This window comes from Centroberyx gerrardi, chromosome 18 (assembly GCF_048128805.1).
Source record: "Centroberyx gerrardi isolate f3 chromosome 18, fCenGer3.hap1.cur.20231027, whole genome shotgun sequence".
NCBI lineage: Eukaryota > Metazoa > Chordata > Actinopteri > Beryciformes > Berycidae > Centroberyx > Centroberyx gerrardi.
In genome coordinates, this window is record NC_136014.1 from 4059755 (window position 1) to 4074141 (window position 14387).

Sequence of the window (14387 nt, forward strand, 5' to 3'; positions counted from 1 at the left end):
ACGTAAAAAAGACCAACACAGACCTCTGTTCTCGCCGTCAGCCACATAGAGAATACACTGGCTCAATCTGTTTTTGACAGACAAAATCTCTGTCTGGCTGCCCCCGAAATCATTCACCAGGCAGAGACGAATCCCTTTTGACTGAGGGGATGTTTGGTTTCCTTCATGGGAGACCAAGTCTGTTGTTGGTACCCACCTCAGGTTGGGTTTTTCTGTGAGGGTGGAGCATAGCTAGCTGTGCCTGAGTCATTGTAAGCCCAGGTACAGAGTGTAACTCAAGAACTTTTCAGACAAGATTTGTTTTCAGGACAATGTGTGCAAAGTAGCTGTTAACACGGGACATCTGTAATGTTAATGGGTAAGAGATCTCTGTAATCTGTGTTAAAAATGCCAGAGATGGGGGTGTCTGTTCCATTTTCGCATTATCATCAGGCCAAAAATTTACCGAACATCATACAACTTCCGCAATTGACGTTGTCGTGGTCAAACAATCACAATACAACGTGACTGCAAGAGCGAAGACGAGATGCAACAGTTGAGACTTTGGGTCTGATCACGACATCTTGATTGTTGTCGTAGAAAAATAAATAAGTCTTTGGACAGGAGTAGCTTTACCTGAGGTTATTTTTGCTATAGGCATTGTAGAGTAGGTAAAAGAAGCCAGGGTTTTTACATGGCAGATTTGGACAGGAAACACTAAAAAAGAGAAATACAAAAACCTTATATAGAACCTTTATACTTGATCCTTGAATACCTATAATGCTAAATACTACCTGCATATTTACCAGCATTTTTTGGTAGAATATTGAATGGAAAGCCAGGGTACTTCAATGTATTTCTTCCCTCATTGTGTCAGCCTAAACACTTTCTGTGTCTGGAAGGGAAGGCCCTATGGATTTAGCAGTGTTTCTTCAACCAGAAAAGCTGGGTTTCATTCTGTTAGATCAAAATCTCTTCTCACATTTCTGAAGAGACACTGATCAAACTGCCTGGTCGGAAAAAACCTAGTGGCGCTGCCAGTCCACCACATTTGTCTTTGCTCACTTCCTTGTCTCTTTTCATGTTGAAAAACAATTAATATGTATGTGTATACCCTGATGAAAATGTGGAATCCAATGAAATGCTTAACACACTATTGTTGGCATATTATGTACACATAGTGCATATGTTAAGAATTTCTTCCACAAAACTCATGTGGTAGATACTGTCTTAACAATCAAATTTTAAGTGTAACCCATCTTTACCAACCAAGTAAAGTATTAAAAACAGAACATTTGTTGTCTCAATAAAGATATAAGTGTTGAATAACAACCCATGTTAGCGATATCATCGCAATCATCAAAAGAGTAGTCTGATATTTAGGTAGTTTGCCTAAGTAGGTCTGATTCACCACAACAGTATTTGATGACATTTGTATTTTTTGCGATGTCCAGAAGCATCTTAATCAATAAAAAGGAGTATTTCATTCCCTGAAAGCAGGGGTGTGTAACAACACACTCTGCTATACAGTGTATAAACACACACTGCGCCTGTATGTATTCAGCACAGTGTATCAACACACACTGCTTCTGTGTGTATTCTGTACAGTGTACCAGCACACACTGATTCTGTATGCATGCTATACAGTGTATCAACACATGCTGCTTCTGTATGCAGCATGTATAGTGTATCAACGCAGCGTATGTGTGTCTGCTTATAGGTCTATGCAGTGCATCAACAATACAGTGCGTCTGTATGTAGCCAGTAGTGTATCAACAACACACTGCTATTTAGTGTATCAAGAATATACACTGCTGTATGTGTTCTGTACAGTGTTTCAACACCCTGCTTCTGTGTGTATTCTAACGATACAATGTATCAGCACACACTGCTTCTGTATGTATTCTGTGTAGTGTATCAACACGCACTACTTCTGTATGTATTCTGTACGGTGTACATACCTATGTCAGTGGAAGCTGCTCCTCGTGAACGCGCCTCGGAGCTCCGCGCGCACGAGCAGCCCTGTTTGTTTGTGTTGAGAGATTGGAAATGGCGGAGAGGAGAGACCAAAGCGACAGTTTAAGATTGAAAACACCACTGCGCCGTCATTGACAAACAGAAAACATACCGAAGTGATTCTCGGAGTTACTTAAGATTTGCTACTGCCGACCGGAGTTAAGGCGGAGACAGCAGAAAAGGATTTTGGAAACAAGGTTTCGAATTAGCAAGCTGGTTAGCTAGCTAAGCTAACCGTGCTAGCTGCCTGGCGTTAGCTAGTTTCAAGTCGTGTGTGATTTTAACCACGCAGGCTTGTTTGTCAACATAAGCTGACGTTAGATTGTTAGCTAGCCAGCTAACAACATCTTTTATCCGGTCATCGAGCTATTCGGCCATATAACATGACCACCACAACTGACTGTAAAATGATCAATGCAAAGTAATAGCGGATAAAAAGTCAAATACATCTGCCTATCCTTGTGAGCAAGCAGTAGGCTGGTTAGCTAAATTAGCTAACTGGCTTGTTTTACGGCCGATTTAGGCTGCCGTTTGCATGGGAATTAATAATCCAGTTTGACAACGTACAGCAAGATCCTGTGGGCAGAATCATTATTTACAACAGTTGAACGGCCGAGAAAACAGGTAAGCCAATCTAGAAACAACGCCACCTGACCTCAAATGATAACATGTCATCTTGACAAAACCTGATTTTAATTGCCCGCTGCAGCAAGGAGGATCCAGGCACGCTGAGGGCTCTTAAACGTGCCTGCCCTACTATTGCTTTTCACAGATAACGTTACTGAAATGCAACAATTCCACCTTTTCCAGCTAAATATTGTACTTGCATGGATACTAAAAGAACATTTTTACTCATTCACCTGTGAAGAAGAAAAGCAAGCAGCCCTTATGTAAGCCAACCCGAACGGCCTCAAGGTGTCACTGCAATTTTACCTGTATTTTGATTCCAAACGCGAACATTGTGAAACCAGAGATATTAAAAATTGAGAGGTTTGCCACTTTGTATACTTTCAGTGTTACTGCTGTATAATGAGTGCACCCTGGCACAGTATGTGTAAAATGCGTAAAAAGTGACTTGATGTGAATGGGGGTACATAACAGACTGTAATGTTTTCGTGGTTTTGGAATTAAATCATTCTCAACATATGAATACCATAGCTTGCATGGCTACTTACTTACAAGTTTTCTGACTCCTATTCCCTAGCATTATGGCTAACCATCGCTGAATGGCCAAGTGGTCTGTGTTGTAAATAGGAATTTTATTTCCCATTGGTACAAAAGTTAAGAAATTGCTTTCATGACAATCATCACTTGTCATCTTTCAATGACATTGCTTGATAGCTCTAGTACATTTGAGATGCATATGGTAACAATTTGCTCACGTAAAATGAAGTGTCATGGTAGCTAACATTCTTTATGTATCATTGATGGCTCGCTGACTGCCAAAACACGACTGGAACCAACATCACTTCTCAAACTAGTTTTCCCGTTTCAGTGTTGAGCATCTAGTTAGTTTTGCAGTCTAGTCATTTAGATAATTTATATCTGCTGATGTTGGGTCTGTGATGCCATGGCGTTGTGCAGCCATTGGCTATTCCAACAAAGCAGCAGAGTTTTCTCTTTTCAGCTTTCCAAAGGATGCAGAGAGGTAACTTAAGCTATGGACCAGTAGCAGCAACACATCCATTAATAACAACCTAGCCTCAAGAATCAAACAGGTTTAAAACTGCATATGAAAGCTTTGGTAACGATAAACACATTTTTCAAAGTACAGCACTTGCGAAGCTTTCTAGCTTTCAAACAAAACAAAAGCTGTATCGTAAATCAGTTTTAGCACATAGATGCACAGACACCCTCATTAATTGTTATTAATTATTCATGATTAATAGGCTAAATAAAAATGCTATTTTCCGATCAATTTACATACCGTAAATTGGTTCATAATTCATATGAAAATGATAATTTAATAGTATCTGCGAGGACACTTTTTTTTTTCTCAAGGAGCCATCCCAAATTAATTCAACTCTAATTTATGATTTTGTACAAATCCTCCATTGACACCAATTCATTATAGACTTACTGTGCGTCGAGTGCCACCTCTGGCAAATCTGTGAGTGGTTTCCCTCCTGCCACACTCCCACCCCCTTTGGTGAAACCTTGGAGGCAATCTTGACCACATAACGTGAGGCAAAAAACAGGTTCTGATGCAATGCCCTCCTCCTTAAATAAATTGCCTATAAAATAGGGCTGCACGATTATGGCTAAAATGATAATCACGATTATTTTGCTCGATATTGTGATCACGATTATTTATCATGATTATTCATCCATTTTGTTTTATTGCACTTGAGCATTTTAAGTTAACCGAAATGCCTTCACATTCATAATGTATTTTATAAACCTATAAATAAAATAACATTCAAATGTACAAATCTTTGAACCTGTGATTCCGGTGCACCGGGTCCGTTGTTTTTTTTTCCGGGACCATCACCTCTGTAGCCTTAGTTTTTGGGCATTTGTATTCTAAGACACTTATTTTGTAAGAAGTCTATTTGGGTGTTTGTGGGCTTTTATTTTGAAGTTTCCCATAAGGACCCGCGGGAGAATTAGTGTAAATAAGGAAGTAGTACGATTGCCTGTGTACTGCGTCTCTGGTCGGAGATTAAAAAGGAAATATTTTACCCCGTAACCCGTGCTTCATTGTATACTACACTTGGATCCAAGCTAATGGAAGAGTTTATACGCACTTTGAAAGGTCAGCGGCAAACTGGGTCAAAATTCAAGTAATTTGAGTTTTGATTACATTGACTAACTGTTGCAGCCCTACACCAGAGCAAGCTAAACCCAGCGTGAATAATCGCCCGCGGCCACAATCAATTAATTGTGGAAGCCAATATCGACATCGCGATTAATATACGATTAATTGTGCAGCCCTACTATAAAATAGATATATGGAAAAAAATAGACATTTAAAAGTATGGTTAGACTGATGTATCAAGACAATATTGGCCTTCGATTAAATACTCAATATCATATTAGCCAGTCAAGTAGGGTGAATGGTATAGGCTTGGACATGGAGTGGTCTGTTTCTGAGATGATTATTTTGACAGCGCAATTGAACTTTTGAGACTGTTTTTTACACAGATCTGTTTCACTTATCCTCAAGGAGCAAAGCATTTTATCAGAACTCGTTTTTGCCGAGTTGCTTCTCGGTATGTTGCACGGTATGTTGTCACGATTTCCTCCAAGTTTTTCAATGGGTCGCTTTCACACTTATTATGCAATTAAATGCAAATGAATTGCAGTGACAACTCGAGGCCATTTGGGCTTGTAAGTAGACTAGATGCTGTGGGATCAGTTAGTGGTGATTGATGATTGATCTAAACCAGTCTTGATCATGTTTTTTGGTCATGTCAAGATGGGCAATGCCTATACACCACTGCTGTCAATCTCTTATTTGGTCATTGGCAATCAACACAGGATGATGATCATAATGTAAAAGTAAGCTTCATGTTGCCACTTTTCATCATATTAAATATATATTCTTACATCGATGCATGCATTTCACAATTGACAACGTATTCCCTGTGGCTTCAGTGTGTTTGGTGATACCAGTTGATCTGATTGTTTGCTTGTGTAGTTTTGGTGTTGCATACTTTGTCAGATTCTGAGTGAGGGCATTGTAGCTGGGCCTCTCTAGACTTAGATGTAGCCTGATAAGGACTAGGCTATAGAGTTCACTGCAGGCCTCAGTTATTCAGTTCAAAGTTTGGGACTCTACTACCACTCCAACAGAGCAGTTGTTATCTGCTGCTGACGGGAATTGCCTCAATATGAACTCGGGGTAGGGAGGTAGGTAGGTACTTCATTTATCCCAGGGATTCAATTTTTCCACCAGCAATATACAATAAACAACAAAGCAAAAATGCTATAAGAAAATAAAAACAATCCTAATAATTTCTTTATTGCTTCATCAAACCACCTCCATCAGAAAAATCCTGTCTCTGTGTTTAGGCCCCGTGTTATTTGTGTCAGCAACTGGGCCAGTTCATAGAATACATACAAATAAATAGGATATCAATAATGCACTTTGCCTACCCCCAAAATAGGACACAACTGTGGAGAAGATGTAAGCCTAGGCCCTTTATCAGACCTTGTCACTGCTTGGTGACATGCCAAAACACTGTAGTCATCCTCACCTTCCCAGTTAAAATAGAGAGTTTCTACACGCTGAAGGGGATGTGGAGGCAGGGGAGTGAGGAAATTGTAGCTGCTTGACTACCTTAGGAGAATATGCTTTGTGTTACAATATAGTCATTCACATTTATGACTTAGCCTATTCCCTTGCAAGCAATGGCATTTTCAGTGTTAGCTCTGTGTGGAGGCTGTCGGGCCTACCTAGGGAAGAGCCACATCTGAGGCATATTGTTGGGAGTGGGAGCCCTCCTCCTTCCAGCTAAGCTCTCTGTATGGAGAATGAGCAGCCATTTTAGCACTCAGCACTGCTGCAGCCTGCCTGCCACTGTCACATACAACATTCTTCCACTGGAGCCGGCAGTAGGTATTCATGCTGTTTGTTTTGAACCCCCAGGGCACCTGCAACCAGCCTGTGAAAATTTCAGCCAGACACTTATAATCAGGGTCCGAAATTAACACCCGGCAAAGCGCTAAATGCTGGTAAAAGTTGCATTTGGCTGATAAACCAGTGAGGGTCACCTGCCACACAGGCCGGTAACTTTTTGAGACAATAACATTTGAATGCATCAGTTGTTGATAGTTTTGTATTCTTTGCCTGTTGTCAATCTTTGTCCTTGCTGGCCACCGTACACTCTCTCTGACCATGAGCCAATCAAATCAAAGCAGAACAAATGGTTCTGTATCAAACAGGCTCCTGATTGGCTGCCTGATAATGCTTATTTTGACACATATCTGTGAAAAATGACTGGTAAAATTATTATTGGCAGGTAAATTCCTTTAGTTCACCATTCCTTGGCGAGTGAGCCAAATAGTTTATTTCAGACACTGCTTATAATCATCAACCCAGAACTCATGTTTTCTTCTTAACTTCAGTGAACTGACATGATACATTTAAACCTGTTTTGTTGTCATTTGTCTTTTGTCAAGGTGTAATGCCAAATTTTGTGGTCCAGTTTCAGCCTGCAAAGTAGGGCCTTGGCTTACCTTGTCCTGAGCAGATCAACGCTATTACAAACCTGAGGGCTTAGGTAACATAAAGTAAACTCAGTGTTTGTTTTAAGTATTTCGGATTGTTTTTGATATTATGCAATGGGACGTGTAGGAGCCTCAGTTTCTGCAAAGCTGAAACAGGCTATTGGTGTAGCCTGTGCAGCACAGACTGCTGTGTGCTGTGGTTTGTCCCTCCACTCTGGCACCCTGAGTCAATGTGAGGCAGACACACACACACGCACACGTACTGTCTTACGCTGCTGTGAGCGAGCAGAATGCAGGGAAGAGGAGAAGAGCGGCGCTGCCTCGACTCTTCGTTGCCTTCCTCCCGTCAGAGCGATGGCCTACATTCTCTCCTGGAAAAAAAAAAAAGGCTTGTGCAGCAGACTGTGAGAATTTGTGGGGGTAGGGAGGAAACGGAGGGAAGGAGAAAGAGAGAAAGGTAAAGCTGCGAATGAGAGAAACAGAAAGAGAGAATACAGCAAGGAATGGAGAGGACAAGTGAGAAAAGAGAGCAACGAGAGAAGTAGCTGTGGTGTTGTGAATGAGCTAACAGTGGAGCCCCAGTGTCCCATTTTTTTCCTATCAAAGTCGGGCCACAATAAGAAGACAAGTGAGACAACAGTTTTCACTCTTCTGTGGGTATTTGTGTGTATCTTGGAGTAGGTCTTTTTGTATGTGTGAGAGGAAGCAACAGTGTTTTGACAAAAAGACAATGTGACTTGTTTTCATCAAATCACTCTATGCCAGAGTGTGACGATGGAGAAATAAAACTTTTTCTTCAGGTACATAATCCTCCAGTGATTTGACTGGATGTGTGCCTAGGCCCTGGGGATGCTGTTTAGCGAATTAGAGCAGTTTAACAGTTGTGGGTAGCTCACCTAAGATGCTAGGTGAATAGTGTGTGAAGAACATAAGGTGGTGTAAATGCCTTTTGTGAAATAGAGCATGTAGATGTCTGTGTGCTGGTGTTTAAGATAATGGGTGGTGAGAGACTTCCAAATTTTCCCCAAGATGTTAGTGGCTGTCAGTGCTCACACTTGCTATTGCTTCCACTTATTTTGATGATCTTTTTGTTGTATCACTGGACCGTTGGATGGTATGTTGTCTAACTCTGAAGCAGCTGATGGCCCAGGGACAAGGGATTTACCACCTAAGGTGAAGGTGCACAGGAGAGTCTTTGGGCGGGAGGAAAGAGATTTTAACCCTACCTTCCATCTATCATCTAGAATGGTACCTCTAGCAACCTCAGAATGTGAGGTTGCTAGTGAATAGTAGGGGTAAGATGTCTCCCTTGGTCAGAAGTCAGAGGGAATATTGGGGATGCAGCCTAATTTGTGACATGGCTACAAAGGAATACACCCGACTCTGCCATCGCACTAGAGTGTTTAGAGTGTGGGGATGGACAGAGGGAAACGACAGTAAGAGGAAAGGGGGTGGTCTTGCTCTTTTTGTCAACTCCATAAAGTGTAATCCGGGACAAGTAGCAAGTGTCTCTAGTCTGGATCTTGAACTGCTGGCTGTGGGCCATATTACCTTCCACAGGAGTTTTCACACCATTGTTCTGGTTGTTTACATCACTCCTTCGGCTGATGCTGTCGCAACATGTGACATCATCCACCCATTCGTCACAGGATTACAGACAGAACATCCCAGCGCCATTGTAATCTCTGGTGATTTCAACCATGCCTCTACCCCGACAAACGTTGCCCTGTATGTAAAATGCAAGACAAGGAAGAACAAGACTTTGGACTTGTATGTTGTATACAAATGTAAATGGTGCAAAAAGCTCTACTGCCCTCCTGCCACCAACAGGCCAGACCACAACCGGATACCCAGGTACATGCCCACTGTCCTGCAGCAGCCCCTACCCACCTAGACTGTGAGCTTGTGATCTCCCAAATCTGTTGGGGCTCTACAAAACCGTTTTAAGCTCACAGATAGAACTTGTTGTGTGGGTCGCATGACGACAACATTGACAGGCTCTCTCACTGCATTACGGATTAAATTTCTTTCACTGTTGGCACTATGATAACTGTGAAAACGGTCCACTTTTTCCCAATGACAAACCTTGGATGATTAAGGACATAAAATCCCTCCTCTACAGGAAAATGAAGGCTTCCAGGGCTGGAGACGGGGAGGAATAGGATGGGGAAGATCACAGGCTATAAGCAGCCAAGGTGCCCGAAGGCCGAGGGGAACCAGGAGAAAGCAAATGAACGAACCCTTTTTTTTTTAAAAGGAGAGTGAGCAGTCCACTCACCCTGAGTGTTGTTATTCTATATTCAGACCGTGGGGCCAGGGGGAAACTAGAGAGCGAGGCGGGAGAGAAGAATTGGGAAGACACAGGAGAGGAAACTGCGGTGGGATTCGAACTTAGGCTAGTGAGGGCACAAATTAGGTTCCAGAGGCGGGGGGACTGAACCACTAAACTATCTCTGAGCACTTTCACCTGCTTCTCAACAGGTTTGGTAAGGGGACCCCAGGCCAGCTGTCCCCAACTCCCTGCCCAGCAGGCCGGTCTAATGTGACCCCGCTTCCCTCTGCCCACGCACATCCTCCACTTCCTGCCCACCCCAAACGTGCCACCACATTTGCAGCTGACAACACCACGGCCCTTGCCCTCCATCCAAGCCTCTCCATCACTGCCATCCAGGGGCGAAGGGAGTTAGGGAGGTTCCACACGAGCAAGGCAGCAATTCATCAGCTTCAGGATGCTCAAAGCATGTACCAGCCAATTAGCAGAGCTTCCCCAGCACCTATTCAACCTATTCTTGAGTCTGACAAGGTTGTTTCAACTATGGAAAACCTGTTGCATTGTACCAGTGCCCAAGAAGGGATACCCCAGTGTCCTGTATTCCACGGAGGAAGTTTACAACAACTTAATAAAAATGAAGAATTTCCGTGTGAGACGCGTCCATGTCCAAATTAAATCAAAAGGGCTTCCAGCTGCACACAACACAGGGGTAAATGTTTCTGGGCTGATTTGTTTATTATTATTATTAAGAAATCAACTTGTCCACTTGCTGTTGTAACACTCAAAAGCTTGCTTGTTATGGTACCCCATAGGACTTGCACTGGTGTTGTGTTTGTATGCCACATCAAAATGTTTGCAAGGTAGCTTATATCTTGTGCCAATACATGCATATTCCCTATCCTCAACCATATGGCTCTTTCTTGTGAGCAGATGAAACATAGAACTTTCCCTGCAAAATAATGCTCAAATTTGCGTGACTCGCTGCTATGGCACAGTTTATGGCACACTCAATTCAGCTCAATTACTCAACAAAGAACATTGAAACCAGGAGTTATGATGTCAGATTAGGGAAAAGAAAACTGAACTCCATCCTGGACAACACCACCCGCTGTTCCGCCACACAAATACATCTGGCCCTGGCACATTAGTAAACGATTCAGCTGGGGCGCGGCCTTGTGTTGAGCGAAAAAAAAATGTCACCAGGTTAACTTCATCAGGTTAACAAACTATGTGACGCTATCAATGGGTGCCACATCTACATGTTTTTTGACATTCATGGCTGACAACTAGCAGCTATATATGCTAAAGAGCAAGCTGTAACTTTTATCATTTGTAGGCTACATGACGTGAGCCTCACCCACCACAATCCCCTTGAGGTTTTCAGCAGCCAGCATATACCAACACTTTTCATTCAGCAAGCAAGCCTCTGGGCTGCCGAATACAAGTCAGCAACGACCATGCAGGATGTCTGAATCGCTGTGGACACCAATCTACATAACTGTGATCCCCAGCTTCATAGCTTCACGGATGTGGTCCTCCATGACAGCGATCAATGGCGGAACAACATTGAAAATCAGGTTCTTGACCGGTTTGCTGATAAATTGAGAATCTTGACGAATCCAGTCGGAAGAAAAGCCTTCACAGCTGACTTCATTATTTAAGGATTGTTGTCCATTTCAGATATAACCGATTCCAAAGCTGCATTTTGATTAAAGTATCCCCAAGAGCCGGCCTTGTTGTTTTCGAAATTCAGCAGCCCCACCTTATAGCGCTGATTGGCCGCTCATATTCTGTGCAGAGCTGAAACCCAATCCAGTGGCTCGGGGCCAGACAGATCTCATGCACTGTATTTTTATCTTAAGTATGTACTATTTTTTTCCGGTATTCTCCATATTGTTGCAATGATCCAATGCCCCCACAGGGATCATTTAAGTTTCATCTATCAAATTGTCTCAAACTGTTTTTGTCTTACAGCTAAATCCAAGTAAGCTTACCTCATATAAATTAATTGATGAAGTGAGGCATAACAGATAGACAAATAATAATTTTCAGTTATTCTACATAGAGTTATTGGCTTTAAGGCCAGGACAGGACTTATCTTTGGACAGGGTCTCAAATTCTCTCATATAGCACCTGTTGGGTATTTTTGGTCACTTTTCCTCAGATGCACTCTCTCCCCCCTTCTTACCTTCTCTTCCCTCAGGCTCCATATTTTTCATTTATAGAATGGAATTGTGTAACGTGAAATACCTCTGAATTGTGAGATAATTGTAGAAATGGAGTAAAAAAGTATTTTCTGTCTTGAACATAAATATCATACTATTGTGAATGGGTAGCAGTGCTGTCATAGTTGAGGGTGCATAGTGCTTGCATAGTACTTACTTATGAATAGTCATGCTTAGTACTGATCCTGCTTGAGTGGCACTCGCAACAGCTTACCTCAGCATAGTCGAGAGAAAAGTAGATCTCATGCAAAAAACAGTTTCCCACACCTGGTTTAGGACCATACTGTGTGTTGCCTAAGGTGATATTGTGAGCAGCAGAATGATGAGGTAGATAAAATAACATTCTAATCCACATTAAAAATTATGGAAAAGTCATGCAATTTTATGTCAGATCCAGGGGTTGGAATCTGTATTATGGGTCGCTCTCAGTTATTCTGTTTGATTTCTCACCTGTAGCTCTTAGAGGTCGTTTGACACAGTGCTCTGTTTGACCAGTCAAAGCAGCTCACCTTCCCTCTCTCATATATATAAAAAAAAAAAAGAAACCTCCATCCTCCTTTCCTTCCTTCCTCTGCCCCTCCCCCATGCATTCGGCCCCCTGCCCCATTCAGCTGAAATACAGGTCACTGAGGTGTGGTTACTCAGCGTCTCAGGTTGGTCGGCCAATACCACAAGTGCTTGGCCGCACTTGACAGCTAATACGTCTGAAAGAAAAACAGGTTCGGTGGTAGTGAGTGCAGCGAGCAGCCTTGACACAAAGGGCATTATGTCACTGCTGCCCGCTTGCCTACACTTTCCTTTAGCTCCCCCTTTGGTGTAATTGAATTTTTATGGCAACATCAGAGATCAGGTTCTCTCTCACACACAAACTCACTCCCAGGCGGCTAGAGAGGATTGTGTTGTTCTGGTTCTGGTCATCTATACCTATAGGCGATACAAACACAATACACATGCTGCACAGCTAATGTCAATGTGAAAGTACCCTTTGGTTCAGATAGAGATACATTTCCTCCCTTTTGGGAGGCCAATATGGCCTACAGCCTCCTTCTCAGGGTTATTTGACTCAGTGCATGGTTATTCCATTCATCCAGTGTTTAACCTGTCGAGCAACAGGTGAACAGAGAATAGCAGAATGGCCATCACTCACTTTTAAAACGCCAGCTGTCTGATGGATGCAAATGGATGCATGTCAGTGGCATATTGTCTGCAGCACTACAAGCAAGAGAAATATGATTATAGGGAGGGAAAGCAGTCGTGTTGCCCCTTACTGGTTGCGTTCAAAGGTTGGCGAGAAAAGGTTTGATATAGAGGGATTTGATATAAAATTTTACTACCATCAACTTTGAAGAAACGTGATTCTGTCTCAGTTGAAAAATAATGCTTGTTTACTAATTATACTGTCTGTTGGCCGCTAAAAATAACTTTAATATTTACTAGGTTTCATTGCAATGAATTTGTTGTATGATGTACTTTAGAACCTCATCAATTCATAAACAAGCCAACTGAAAATCATGAAATCTATTAGTTAGAATTTGAAACTTGATGACTTTGGTGAACCCTTGAGTGCCTCAGTGGTAGTTTTTTACATCAGCTGTTGCAGAGACTTGCCACTCCGAGCAAAGTTAACTAATTGTTACAACTTAAGATAACATTAAAGACATAATGTCAGCATGCCCTAAATTGCTCAGTTAGCAAATAATTTAGTCCATAGGGTTAGCAAACCACAAATTATTTCCTTCATACCATTGCAAACCATGACTTTGCACTGTGAGCACACGCTGTGAGCCTACTACTAAGTTGATACGAATTTGAGTTCTCAAACACAGTGTAAACGAATTAATCAAGCTTATTTATCCTTGCATATTAAACAGAAATAGTAGATAGAAAATATAAGTGTATGTGTTATTTATTTAGGTATTAGTCAGCCACTACCACCTTCGATAATACATTTCCTGTGGTAAACACTGACACTGAAATGGGGACACACAGGGATAAAAATAATTCTAAAGTTAATTTTAAATTAGATACTTGTTCTTTATTTTTTTCTTGACTGGCAGGACTTGCACTATAATTCAAAATGAACAGAAATATGAAAAGGTCGCTTGCACATTTAAAAGCTACGTCTCAATTGAAATCATCACGCCTACGCCATGTGTGTGTGTGTGTGCCCGTCCATCCGTCCGTCAATTCCAAGGGTGGATCAAGCTGGCTTGTTTTTAAAGGCAACAACAATTACCACAAACACACACTGGATGACCACAGCTTGAAGTATATATAAAACAAAGCTGATAACTTGATTTTCAGTTTTTGGTACATTTTAAACGATTTAAAAATGACGGGCGCTCTTGGGCGCTATAGTGAAATATAGAACGGGCGCTCTCTAGCAGCTACGCTGTGTCTTCATTGAAATGTTTTTTTTTCTTTAGATGCGTGCAAGTAGGCAGAGGTGGAGAGAAAAAAATACTGGGGGAATCGCGAACCTGCTTGTGAATTCGAAGGCGAACGCTCGTTTCGATCGATTTTCAATGTAGAATCGAAATCGTGACACTCCTAGACATTACACATTACCACTTTGTTGCTTAATAAATAAAATGATAAATATAACTGCAAGCGGCGATGGCAGGGTTCAGTCCCATAATGGCTAACATTGGGAGAATAGAGAGCCTAAGTCCCTCCCCTTCCGCTGTCCCCCATGGGACCTTATTTCGGAAAAAATATATACG

General features: G+C 42.0%; 1 protein-coding gene across 1 annotated transcript in view; it reads left to right on the top strand.

Annotated features, from left to right (window-relative positions):
* Positions 1-2037: 2037 nt before the first annotated feature.
* Positions 2038-14387, top strand: part of ncoa1 (nuclear receptor coactivator 1) — a 75472-nt gene continuing 63122 nt past the window's right edge. The window contains exon 1 of the mRNA XM_078289716.1: positions 2038-2619. The gene's annotated coding sequence lies outside the window, so the exon portion shown is untranslated. The remainder of the gene's footprint in view (positions 2620-14387) is intronic.